A 12,058-nucleotide genomic window follows, 5' to 3' on the forward strand; every position below is an offset into this window, starting at 1 on the left:
GACAACGCCTTTTGAATTATACATTTTTTCCCATCATATTTAAGAAAAACCTCAAGTAAATATTTATGCTAGCGAATGGATGCAAAGAAGTCCTGAAAAATTAAGTTATAAGCTAAAAGTGTGTCAATGTAAACTGGTTATAATGTTATTTTGAAAATATGAGTATATCCATTCGTTAATGCAATGTAAATGAGACTTCCGGTTTTAGGTTTCAGCTGGGACCAACGCTTCTGAAAGCTCATTTCATATCCAAATTGGCCGATCCATATGTCAACATGAGGTCATAAAATTTCAAATGAGTAAAACGTCTTTACTTTATTATGTTTTGTGGAAAGGCACTGCTTAAGACCGATATATTTTACTGTACACTGTACAATTTAGAGTTGGTGCATTTTTACATAATTTCAAAGCCTTGCCTAAAGATCTCGAATGGATTCATTATTTGAATCCGAATATACATTTGAGAATGTATCAGCAATTTGTCTGATATTAGGTATTTAATCAATACATATCTTTTCCAAGGTTCTTATAGTTTAAAATTAAAGTGCATATGAATATGAGCCGCGTCACGACAAAACCAACATAATGGGTTTGCGACCAGCATGGATCCAGACCAGCCTGCGCATCCGCAGGACTGTTCGCTATCAGTTTCTCTACTTGTTATAGGGTTTGTAAGCGAACAGCATGGATCCTGATCAGACTGCGCGGATCTGGATCCATGCTGGCCGCAAACCTACTATGTTGGTTTTGTCGTGACGCGGCTCATATAACTTTTGTTGCGATGCTAGCGATATTGATTTGGTTTGGTGGTAAAATTTTGTGAAAACTCTGTATTTTGAGTCCATTTAGCGACATTTTCTTCATACGCATTGCATGTTTTGGGCACACCAGAACCCACGACGGAAAAAAAATTATCTAGATTAAAACTGCATAAAAATCCGGAACAAAAATGGGCAAATATAGAGGAAGTCAGGAGGGTAGAATCACATTTCGATTTTCTTTTTAAAAAAGCTTTGAATTCTAAAAAACTGTTTGAAAAGTTGAAAATTTACCCTGTGATTGACCTATTTACTGCTTCACATATCTTAGGAGGGGAAATTCACATATATTGTTAACTGTAATACGATGCTCAATTTTGAGATTCAGAATTATGTTGTTCCTTGACCAGGCCTCAAGTTATTTAATAAAGAAAACTTTCGTGTATCATGACAATTTAAAACAGGGCACCTGAGTAAATATTCAATAAAAGTAAACGCGTATACTTTAATGTCCATACTAATGTTATGGCCAAATCGTTATAATAAAACTTAAAGCGAAGGTGGCACCTTTTTGCTTCCGTAGATTCCATATTTATTTATGGCCTCAATACTTTTGTGCGAATTTTCCAATTATTATTGAAATTTTGAATTCTAATTTCTGAGCAGCTGGGTTTCACGTTATTTTTCTTGCCAAAATGTTTTTAGAATATACGAAAAGTTAAATTTGTAAGGCAGGTAAGAAAGACAAAATCATGCATGCAAAAACACATAACACAAATATGCAAGAGTCAAATGCTTTTTCAAAGATGGTCGCGCAAAACTTTCCTTCAGTCACATTTTGAATGTCACATTTTCGATTGTTCATGTGATTTAAAGACCTCCATTCAGTACCCATTGATTCGGTCTGAGTCTGAGACACAATTGAGTTGGGGTCTCTGTGAAAAAGCTTTAAAATTTGAGTGCATCCATAGGGTATCTCTTCGAAATAACACTGTTCATTTATTTATAGTCACATTCCTCCCCATAATGTTTTTTTTTCTTCTTCTCTACAACGTTTGTTTATTGTTTGTATTCTTTTATATAAGTTTCACATTGGCCAAATTCTTTAACCATCTTTTTCATATGTTGCTTTAATCAAAGCAATTAGTGCAGATATCGTGATGGATGTCAAAATATTACTTTATTGATATATTAATTGCTACTTTTAAGACAAGTAATTCTACATTAAGCGGTTACAAGCTTTTAACATTTCTTAAATGTTATAAAACTCATGTTTGCCCTTCCTAAAGAAGTAAAAATGTTGTCGTTTTTTAGGCTTGTAGTGCTTATTTATATATTTATAAATGAAATATTAAGAAATATTGATGAAATTAAATGCGTATTTTTATTTTCCGTATTTTCATTGTAAAAATTCATTTTTCACTGTAGTGAAACATATTTTTCGTATTTTCACTGACTACTTTCTTTTAAATTCTGCCAGAATTGTAAAGTGTCAAAACAGAGACAAATTTATATAATAAACAGAAAATTCAAGTTTTTCCTACCGCCACTCATGAAATATTTATTTTCATACCACTCGATGATAAAAAAAAATATGTATTTATAGAAAAAAAAACACTTGAATATCCTCTATTTATTTCTATTAAATTGTTATCACGTGTAGTAATAATTTCAATATTAATTGTACTGTCTATGGCCATGTAAAATACATGTTATTTAAATTATTACAGTACTTTAATTTATTTATACCAGCTTTTACATGACTAACTTGATTATACTGTCCCAGGAATATATCAAATTTAAACATGATTAATACCAGAGACTTTTATTATTTAAATATAGAGCTCTGTATTAATACGTGAAATATATTGCAAAGTTAGTAAAAATTTTCCTTATATGACAATTTTCTATTTCGGATCTATTTATAGATATTCATCTTTCCTTTTGGGAGACTAGGATTCCACCTTCTATTTTCCTTTCCTAATGTACATATTCACGACAGTGGTTGTTTCCATTGACATTCGAGAAAGAGGGCGCTGCTTTGCGCATGTCAGTTGAAAACTTCCGGGTAGAAAAAAAGAAGACAGAAACGAAAAGTGGCTGAAAACTAATCTATAATTTAACCTTAAATAACTCCCTCACAGTAAATGGCTCTTAAAAGAATAAATAAAGTAAGTGTTGGATGATTGAAGGATACCGTATTCTTAGCACATAATTGTCAAATTTGTGATGAAATCGGACTTGAACACGCCGGGTTTTTGTCGACCTCAGTACGCCCGCCATTTTGAGTGACTAAACTTCTCGAAATTGCTTGGAAAAATCGTGTTTAGTTAGCTAATTTAAAAGTTAATCGTCAGTTATTCATTTTTCTTATATTTATTACCATAATTTTTAATATTTCGTTATTACGTGGTCAAAAATTCGACTGTGTGTATGGAATCGAAGTGTAAAAACGAAAGTTTATGAATAATTCATATAAATTTTATTTTCATGAAATTACTTATTTACGTATTAAAAAAAGACAGTTATTTATTTACATTGTTAGGCAAACATTTTGTGTTTGAAAGGGGTTGTTTGGTATATCAATAAGATCTTTTGGCCTGAGGGCACAATTTCATAAGTAAAGGGGAAGTTAACCTGGGAATGTGGAGGAGTCAGGAGATTGAGGTTTTTTATAGATAGATCAATATCTTGAGAGTATTTTCATTTAGTATAAGCCAATTTCAAAATTTTCATCCATGATGATTTTCCCTCAGGCACATCAGGCCAGACTCCTTGCCAAACTACTTCTAGTCTGAATTAAATCAGAATTATACAAATGTTTTTATTTCTACACCACTGAAGATAGAGAAACATGTAATTTGAATGGCATGTGAAATGGATTAAAGTATGAGTGTGACCATATCTATAAATTATAATTATAACATAAACTGATTCTAAGGTTTAGTATCAGTGACACATTTCAGAAGATTGATATAAGATCTAGTAGTGAATTATTTTAAATCAAACTTTTTAAGTTTAATTATATTTGTAGTAGAAATAATGTCAAGGTGGACTAGAGTATATTATTCACGAATTCGAAAACCTAGCAGCGTTTTTTTTCTCTACTTTGGGAATGGTGCCGGTACCAGACTGATTGGGAAAAAATGCGTTGTTTTGACTAAAATTGGGAATTTTTTTAATGCATTTTTTCAGCTACAAATGAGATTAGACATCATGAATAAAGATAGCTAACAGCTTCTACTGTCTAGATAGAACTATTGAGTGGTGATTTATATGAATATGTTGGATTTAAATGATTTTAGAAAAATCACTTTGTCGTGTGGGCATTTTGAACAGTCATTTTGGGAATTTAACATTGGAAATTGGGAATTTTAATGTCTATTTTCTATTGGGAATGGTACCGTTTAAGGGTAGTAGTTATATAAAGAAAAAAAACACTGCCTAGCTAAACGCTGTTTTCTGGTACTTTCCATACAGAGCTCTGGGGAATTCACCTGATGGAGTGTAATAGCGAACTCAATGTTTTCGGCCTTTTTTAAAATGAAATTGAAATAAAACAGTTATTTCTTTTTAAGAAAAGAAATAAATATCATTGTATTAATAATTCCAAACAAAAAAGGAAGTAAGTACGCAAATTTACCCAGAAAATAACCTTATTTATTATGTAAGATTCCACTACGTCTGTTTTAATTTTATTGATTTTTATTATAAACAATTTATTTTTTGAAAAATTTGCAATAGATATTAAAGGAATATTGATAATTTTAAAAAACATCAATTTTTTCACCTTAAACGGTAAAATAATGATAGAAAAATAAAAATATCATGTAACTGTTACTACTTCATTTGGTGTAATTCCCCAGAGCTAAATCCATAATGTACCGGAAAACGGTGTTTAGCTAGGTTTTCGAAAAGGTCAATTGATCACAATTGTTTACTATTTCAAAAATATCATTGTGAAATGAAACTTTCACTTTTCTTTCTTTAGCTTTTCTTTTCACCTTTTACTAACAATCCTACATGCACTTAATTCCTGCCTATAACACTTGTAAGAGGGGTTGCCGTTGGCAGTATCCAGAGATAGAGATAGATAGATTTCTTAGGGGAAAAAATCACTATTTCATCAGTTCAATCACATTTACATTTGTTTGCTTTTCATTTCAAATTCCATATAAATTATATCAACCAAGTGGTCATCTGAATTTTATTGCATCATGACATATTAAAGTGAATAATTAAAACAACAAGAAATTAGGATGAAGTAGTACAGTATCAATTTATCTTCATTATTCGATGCATTTTTTGTCAAAATGGTTAAGGGGTTTGGGCCTGTTTATTTTGTGAAAGAAAGCACGATATGTCATTTATAACATTGTGAAAAATAGACATATTTACCATCGCAACCTTTTCAAACCGAAACGGGTGCATTGAAAGTTTGATTATAATTTCTGACCTGTGTAAACAGTAAAATCTGCTTCAAGTCGGTACTTTAACCCGGTAAACATGCGCAAATACCAGTGTTTATGCTAGGATTAGGATTAAAAAAAACGGGATTTTTTATCAAAAAATGAGAATTTATTACATTTGTTGATCTTTTTCCTTCTTTATGTAAAACTTCCCCCCTGCCTCTGAAAATATAGGGGGAATTCTTAAAAATACGAGTGGATCCCCCTCCTAGAATAGATACTGATACCATTTAACTTGATTAAAACTATTTCATTGTTTGCAATTGGCGAAAATCAAGTTTTACAGAAGGTCGACAATAAATCTTGAAGATTAAGTCCCAATATTTTGTGAAATCTGTTTTAAGTTGTGATTTTTTTTGCCGCTTTGTGAAGAAAGTGCAATTTTGAATTGTGAAGGGGATGAACATTTGGCCCTGTTATAGAAGGAACAAATGCAGTCATTGGTATTATCAACCCAAAGAGTATCAGAAAACATTATTTTTCCTTTTGATCAGAATTCTGATTATGGTAGCAAATAAGGACTTACAAAGGGGATCCTTTGTAATGTATTACAATTATGTATGTGTTATGGTAATGACATTAAGCAGGCAGTGTACGAAATTTGGATTTGAATCCACTAGCCTGGTCGGGCTACCAGATTAGAATATTCACTAGTCCGAAAGACATTTCACTAACCCGAACTTTAAAAACCTTTAAATATCACAAATGCACTATAAAACATACAGGTTTACTCTACTGACACCTTTGCTTGTAGGAAGGAACAAAAAAGAACATTGTCAGGTTTCAAAAATTTAATATTCCAGAGTTATTTCATTTAAAAGAATAATAATTTATCCTCTGAAAATAAATTCATGCTCTGGTATAAAGAGACAGAAGTCTGTCGATTGCAGATTCTGAATAGTCCATGAAATGGGCTGTTCTCATTTTAATGTAAAGCTGGCCAATTTGAGATTTATTCAGCTGTGTCGAGCATGAAGTCGCTTCTGATGTCCATTTTTAGCTCGACTTTTTTTTTTTTGAAAAAAAAAGTAGAGGTATTGTTATAGTCAGGTCGGCGTTGCCGTTGCCGTCCGAAAACTTGTACCTGGATCATAACTTTTTTATTTCTTGGTGTATTGTCTTCATACTTGGCCACAACAACCCTTGGGACAAGACCTTTCAGTAGACCACACTAACCTTGACCTTCATCCATAAATGACCTTGACCTTCAAGGTTAAAAGTCCAATTTTTGCTTGTTCATGCTGTTATTGGCTGTAACTTTGTTATTTTTGAATGGATTGTCTTCAAACTTGAACATGATAATCTTCAAGGATATCCCTTAAAAATAACCAGTCAGACCTTGACCTTCACTTATAAATGACCTTGACTTTGAAGGTCAAATTATTGAAATTTTCATTTTTTTGGCTATTATTGGCTGTAACTTTGTTATTTTTGAATGGATTGTCTTGAAACTTGAACATAATAATCTTCAAAGATAACTGTTAAAATATACCGAAAGACCTTGACCTTCACTCATTAATGACATTGTCTTTGAAGGTCAAATTATTGAAATTTTCATTGTTTTGGCGGTAACTGACTGTAACTTTGCTATTTTTGAAGGGATAAACTTCATATTATAACAGAACATTCTTAAGGACCAGACCTTGTTGTTTATCAATCCCAAATTTGCTTGGGCTCTTTAATGACCTTGACCTTGAAGGTTATATTACTGAATTTTCTCAGATTGTGCATTTATTGGTGTGTGTGTATGTATAGTATATGTATTATATATATATATATAAATGTGTGTGTTGTGTATATATATATATATATATATATATATCAAATAGATATATATATATATATATATATATATATCAAATAGATATATATATATATCAAATAGATATATATACATACATTATATATATATATATCATATTATATATATATATATATATATATATATTATATCAAATATATATACATATATATATATATATACATATATATATATATACATACATATATATATATATGCATGTATATATATATATATATATACACACACACACACATATATATATATATATATATAAATTGCGTCATTTTTTCTATTTTTAGAAATTGCGTCTTTTTTTTCTATTTTTAGAAATTGCGTCATTGTTGCTATTTTTAGAAATTGCGTCATTTTTTCTATTTTTAGAAATTGCGTCATTTTTTTCTATTTTTAGAAATTGCGTCTATTGTTGCTATTTTTAGAATTTGTTGCTATTTTTAGAAATTGCGTCATTTTTTTATTTTTTAGAAATTGCGTCATTGTTGCTATTTTTAGAATTTGTTGCTATTTTTAGAAATTGCGTCATTTTTTCTATTTTTAGAAATTGCGTCATTTTTTCTATTTTTAGAAATTGCGTCATTGTTGCTATTTTTAGAAATTGCGTCATTTTTTCTATTTTTAGAAATTGCGTCATTGTTGCTATTTTTAAAAATTGCGTCATTTTTTCTATTTTTAGAAATTGCGTCATTTTTTTCTATTTTTAGAAATTGTGTCATTGTTGCTATTTTTAGAATTTGTTGCTATTTTTAGAAATTGCGTCATTGTTGCTATTTTAGAATTTGCGTCATTGTTGCTATTTATAGAAATTGCATCATTTTTTCTATTTTTAGAAATTGCGTCATTGTTGCTATTTTTAGAAATTGCGTCATTTTTTTCTATTTTTAGAAATTGCGTCATTGTTGCTATTTTTAGAAATTGCGTCATTTTTTCTATTTTTAGAAATTGCGTCAATTTTTCTATTTTTAGAAATTGCATCATTGTTGCTATTTTTAGAAATTGTGTCACTTTTCTATTTTTAGAAATTATGTCATTTTTTTTGTATTTTTAGAAATTGCGTCATTTTTTCTAGTTTTAGAAATTGCGTTGTTGCTATTTTAAGAAATTGCGTACTGTTGCTATTTTTAGAAATATGCTTAATGTTTCTATTCATATATATACAAAATATATAAAGAAAACTAATGTGACACGACAGACCAACTAAATTTATAAAAAGGAAACGTTAATATATGTTCAAACCTTTCTATGTTTGCGTTTAGAAAAAGTAAAAAGTCGAGCGTTGCCCCCGCCCGGCGGTGGCTCTTGTTCATTAACATGTCTGTCAGCACTACGTAAGTGTTGCTTGCTTTTTATAGTTTTAAGTGTATCAATTCTTGAATTATCCTTTTACGAAAGATGAATTGCTGGTCGGGTTGATTTCCTTACACCAAGTACAAAACATTTTTCCGTTTTCGTGTACTAGCCAATTGCGTGTTTTCTGCCACGATGGCTGAAAATCATGTTCGCGAGTCAATTCATATAAATTCTTTACTTTTGTTTTCGCTGTCTAATTTTCTTTTAACACCAGGTTTTGCCCCGGTGTAAAATTTGAGTGCGAAAGCCATTTTCGTTACTGGATGCTTGATCGGAAATTCCGTGAACTATAATTGATGGAACATAATTCACACTTCGCAGAGTGATCTCCCATTATTACAGTGTACGGCGCGAAATGTGATCGATTAATCATATCATTGTTTTAATTGGGCAATCGAGCAAGCATGAGATGATAACGACAGATAATTCATTCGTTAAAAAAAGTTCTTTATCCAAAATTCTGTAGCCCGGTCGGGCTTTTATTGGTAGTCCGAGGGGAAATTTGGTAGTCACGGGCTATCGGACTACCGCTAATTTCGAACACTGAGCAGGCTAGATAGGCATTATGGCGATTATGCTCATTATTTCATTGTTATGTAGGTGAGCTCATTTTCTTTTTCCCCCTGCAATTTCTGCTTTTATTTTTTCAGGAATTACAGGACTTGGGCAGGGACCCTCCAGCACAATGTTCAGCAGGTCCTGTGGGAGAGGATTGTGAGTATAATATTAATAAGACTGTTCCATATTGTTATAAGGGACTAGTGGTATTATGGTACTGTTATATTTTCAAAAAATATTTCATTAAACACTACAGCACCATCAGATTTATTGAACCAGTAAGTTGTTTTTCTTTGTGGAAAAAAACCCCAGAATTTGAATTGTGAAGAGGCGTTTAATAATAGGGGCCCTATCCTATAACAAAAATTGTCTTGTTATCATATTCAGGGTTTTTTCCCAGGATTTTGGGACATTGACCCATACCCATTGCATTGGGAATTTCAGCAATGTTTTGTTAAAAATTGGAAAAAAATTGCATGACTTAAATTTTGCAGTGATTGCAAAGAATAACTGTCTAGGAAGGCATCTTCAAACTTTTAAACACCATAACAGTGAAGAAGCCCTTTTCTTCCAAGATTAAGAATTTGTTATTCAATATTTTTATTTTGTACATTTCAATTGGGAATTTTTCCTGTGGATTTGGAAAATAATATACTATTTTCAATTGGGAATATGACCGAATATCGGCTATAAAATAAGGGGGGGGGAAAATCCCTGATATTTGTTTGATGACCAGTTATAACTTTTATCAGCTAAATTTAGATGTGTTTAAATGATTTGTTGGACAGCATTAGTTTTAAATCTATTTTGATTTGTTTTTATGTTATGTAGATCATACAGTTAAAACATTTGTAACATAATAAAGAAAAATGAAGATATTTCAAATATGTATGGGAAAAAAACATTGTATCATAGAAAGAAGTGATACTATGTCATGATAAATAGGAGAGCTCAATACACATTAATATAAGGTGGTCATAAGTTGACACATTTTATAGTGGTGACCATTCCCCTTTAAAAAAGGAAGAAATGTTTATATATCCCCTATTTCAGAAAAAAATTCCTCTCTACAAAGAACCAGTAAAAAAACTTACTAGTGTGATGGTGTGAGGGATTAGTCAGGGTCATTCCTCAGCGCAGGACATAAATGCTATTATTGATGTATAGTGGTATACATAAACTAAAAGAGGGCATTTCTTATAGCTTGAAAATATAGTGTTGCATCACAGTCTAACGTAAAGAGGACTATTATCTGGTTTATTTCCTTTCATGGTGCTATTTTCCTCTCCATTTACCCTGGCACCATTCTCATTAAAGTGGAAAAAAGCACTGTGTGGAAACATGTCATATGACTGAAAAGATGCCATGTGACTGAAAATATGCCATGTGACCATAACAGTGTGGTAATAATGACTCGGACCAATTTACAAAATACTGTGCACTATTTAGAACATGTAAATCATTGTTCTTTTCTTTCCATTTCAGTATTTCACTGGCAAGCAACAATAATGGGCCCTGTAAGTACTTATAGATTTTAGAAACCCGAGATGCAAGTGAAAAGTAAATTTTGTTATTAGAATCATTTAAATGGACAAATTAATTGTTATGACTGTCGTTGAATAATTATAAGGCAGTTTAAAAAAAAGTTATTACTTGTACTAGGATGTTATAATTGCTCAATTTTATAGATTTTCAAAATTGTACAGATTTTCAAAAAAGTAAAATTTAATCCAGAGCTATTTAAGAAATGAAAGTAAATATATGGAAGGAAATATACGTATTTTTAGCTCGACTATTCGATAAGAATAAGTAGAGCTATTGTAGTCACCCGAGCAACGGTGTCAGCGTAACCACTTATGTTAAAGTTTTTGTAATACCTACAATATTTTCAAGTCCATTGACATATGGCTTTGAAACATTACACACTTGTTCACCATCATCACCCCAACCTGTAGACAGGAGGAGGTAACTGTATCAAGCATTTTGACAGATTTATGCCCCTTTTTTGACTTTGAATTTACATTAAAGTTTTTGTAATACCTCAAATATTTTCAAAGTCCATTGACATATGGCTTTGAAACTTTGCACACTTGTTCACCATTATAACCCCAACCTGTAGACAGGAGGAGGTAACTCTTTCAAGCATTTTGGCAGAATTATGCCCCTTTTTCAACTTAGAATTTACATTTAGGTTTGCATACCACGTCAGATATTTTCATATTCTATTGAAACAAGTTGAAATTTTATACTCTCCTTTTAGAGCATAAAAGGACTCTCTTGAAGGCCTATAACTGTAACATGGATTTAAAGAAAAATTTTGTCCTTTTGTTATTAACTCAGAAAATTTAACATTATCAAGGCTCTTTTACTATCAACCATTAAGAATAGTCGAGCGTTGCTGTCGTACCAACAGCTTGTGTTTTAATTCAGTATCACTGAAAGATGTGATTCAGCTTGCTTAATTGTTTAGTTTATTTATTTTGTTGAAATGTTTTATTTTAAAAATAGACATTTATGTACTTTAAAGATTATGGTATTCCTAAATATTTCAAAACTGTAATATTGATGACTCATTTATTTTGATAAATTAATACATGAGAGATTACAAATTGACATTATGCTCATATTTTCATTGTCAAGTTGAGCTTAGTTGACTATATTTCAAAAGATTGACTGTCAAAATGGTGTTTGACCAACAGTTGATATTGGAAAATGTTTAGGAAAAAAATATAAATTTGCCTTAAATTTAAAAAGACTGCCCCACTCTTTTAATAATCTAAGCGTTATAGGTAAATTCTAATGGATATTTACAGAAATTTCATTTGGATCTGTGTGTTATTTATTGTTTATGCGACCTTAATTATTAAATTGAAAGGATTAATGGCAAAATGAAAACTTATTTTGATCTTCACCCGTTCACTCACTATATACCATTGGATGGGCATAATGTCACTTTAACATAGGATTTTTCATATCTCATCAATCATGAATAATCTTATTTTATCTTTTTAAAATTTTTTTACATTGTGTGTTTCCCATATCTACAAAGGTGCACAATTTGACAAAGTTCATGTATGATTTGACATGCAGTATCACAGGCTTCC

The 12,058-nt window shown here is 30.9% G+C and overlaps 1 long non-coding RNA gene across 1 annotated transcript; it reads left to right on the forward strand.

The window, feature by feature from the left end:
- The first annotated feature begins 2,770 nt into the window (after positions 1-2,770).
- On the forward strand, positions 2,771-10,592 carry LOC132753171 (uncharacterized). Its single transcript, XR_009628915.1, has 3 exons — positions 2,771-2,929; positions 9,047-9,110; positions 10,440-10,592. It is a non-coding gene; the product is annotated as an uncharacterized LOC132753171 (long non-coding RNA).
- The last annotated feature ends 1,466 nt before the right edge of the window (positions 10,593-12,058 follow it).

This window comes from Ruditapes philippinarum, unplaced genomic scaffold (assembly GCF_026571515.1).
Source record: "Ruditapes philippinarum isolate M1 unplaced genomic scaffold, ASM2657151v2 ctg7155_1_1_1_1, whole genome shotgun sequence".
Classification (NCBI taxonomy): domain Eukaryota; kingdom Metazoa; phylum Mollusca; class Bivalvia; order Venerida; family Veneridae; genus Ruditapes; species Ruditapes philippinarum.